Raw genomic sequence first — 2,285 nt, forward strand, 5'->3', positions numbered from 1 at the left:
CGGGGCCTTGGTGTTATCAGCACCGCACTCTCCCGAGTGAGCCACGGGCCGGCCCATGGTGCCCCTGCCTTCTGATGGGACAATACCAGGAGGGGCTTCCTGGTGACCAATGCAGTATCGCCCCTTTCCCAGCCGTACAACTAGGGCCTCAGTTTCCGCATCTGTAAAGTGGGGAGGAGCATCACAGCAGCCAGCTCAGAGGGTCATGATGAAGAATAATCACTATGCAGACCAGGTAAGACAGTGAGTGGCACCTGGTAAGAGCTCCCCGACTTATGTATTAGTTGTTGGAAGTGGGGGGCTTCTTTCAATCCATGATGAGTCTGGGCATTGGGCTGCAGGAAGGGGTTTTTTCCATGACCAATGATGTGAAGAGAGTCCCTGAAGTGGCGCTAAGCATTACTCACCCATGAACCAAAGCCACGAGGCGTCCCAAGACAGACCTTTTGCCTTTGTCTGGAAACTCTCCGATCACCCAGTTTTTCCACATGTCCTTGCAGTGGAAAGTAAATTATTCATTACCTCCACTTCAGGATAACTCATTGCTCCAGGCCCAGCAGGACGGCCCCCTGGGAGGCATGAGCACCCCATCAGGGGGTGTCAGGGTAGGGGTAGTGTCAGGTATGGGCCAAGGCCCCTGTCAGCCCTGGAGCTCCTGAGCTAGCCCATTAGGGGTGACATTTAAGGTGGCTCAGCCTTTCCTCAGAGCCAGACTGCCTGCTTTCAACCCCAGCTCCACCTTAGATTTTAGCCAAATGCCTAAACCTCTCCCAGTTGCAAAGTGGGGATGATAGTAATGGCACCTTCCTCACAACGTTGTCATAAACATTTGAATTAAATGAAGCCAAGGACTTTGCTTTTTAAATGAAGCAAAGGCCCTTTGGACTGTCGGTTCACAGCTCTTGAGAAATACCCAGGATGTATTTCTTGAGAAATAAGGGACATGGGGTGCAGGAGTGGAATCTGGTACACAGAGCTACCTGAGAACCTGAGAAAGCAGATGCCCCCTGCAGTCACTGCCCTGGAGCGAAAAATGCAACAAAAACAGAAATGTGGAATTCTGAACTGGGGGCACTGGAGGGGAGGGGACGGGTGGGCAGGCAGTGGAGGGACTGGAAAGGAATGAGTGAGAAGTCTGGGAAGACCTTCCAGGAGGAGGTGAGTTTGAATCAGTGGGCAGAGGAGAGGAGGGAGCTAGTTGGGAGTGACTGGCAACTATTCGTCTAGCTAATAAATATTTATTGAGTACTTATTGTATGCTCAGTGCTTTGATGGGGGAAACAGAGGGGTATGAGAGCACAAGTAGTGGGGTCCAGGAAGCCTTCCTGGAGGAAGGGGTATCTCAGCTGGCACCTGAAAGATGAGGAAAGTTAGAAAGGAGCAGCAGAGGTGGAGTGCAGAGGGAACAACAGGCAAGAGGTGGGACAGGGATAAGAACATGGGGTGGGGGGCAGGTGAGTGGTTAGCTCAGTTGGTTAGAGCATGGTGCTGACAACACCAAGGTCCAGGGTTCCATTCCTGTACCAGAAAAGAAAAACATAGTGGTACAGGGAGTCCACAGAAGACTGGATTTGGGATAGGAGATGGGGAAGGAAGGGACACCAGAGCCAAATTGTGAAGCACCTTGGGGCATGGTGAGAAATACACCTTTCTCCCGAGGGTACTGGGGAGCCATGGAGGGTGTGAGGCAGGGGGTTGCAGTAGTCAGACTTGTACTTTTAAGAGGTTAGGAGGTTCCATCTGCCTAGGGAGATGGTGGGCCAAAGGACAGTGGCGGAGCCCACTCCACCACAGGAGCCTCAGGCCTCCCTATCCCTTGCTTCCTATGCCGCCCTCCTCTTTCCTAGTTTACCTCCTCCCACCGGGGCAGCAGCTCCACATCCATCACCTCCTGGTGAATGAACAAAGCCAAACCTTACCTGGCTTTCTGGCTGATAACCACTGGGGTGGTGTTTTAGTCCGTTTCTATTGCTTATAACAAAATACTTGAAACTGGGTGATTTATAAGAAAACAAAATTCATTGCTTACACTTACCAAGGCTGGGAAGTTCAGAGTCCATCTGGTGGTGGCAACAGTGACCCAGGTCTCACACTGCAAGATGGTGGAGCAGAGAGAGCAGAGACAGACAGACTCTCCTCTACTTTTAAAGCCCTCAGAACCACGCCTGACCACCATTTTTAATCCATTCACAATGGCATGGTCCTACAATCCAATCACCTCCTCAAGGCCCCACCTTTCAATTACCATAATAGGATTTCCCAACCTCCCAACAGACACAGTAGGG

This window comes from Galeopterus variegatus, unplaced genomic scaffold, assembly GCF_000696425.1.
Source record: "Galeopterus variegatus unplaced genomic scaffold, G_variegatus-3.0.2 Scaffold1506, whole genome shotgun sequence".
Taxonomy (NCBI): domain Eukaryota; kingdom Metazoa; phylum Chordata; class Mammalia; order Dermoptera; family Cynocephalidae; genus Galeopterus; species Galeopterus variegatus.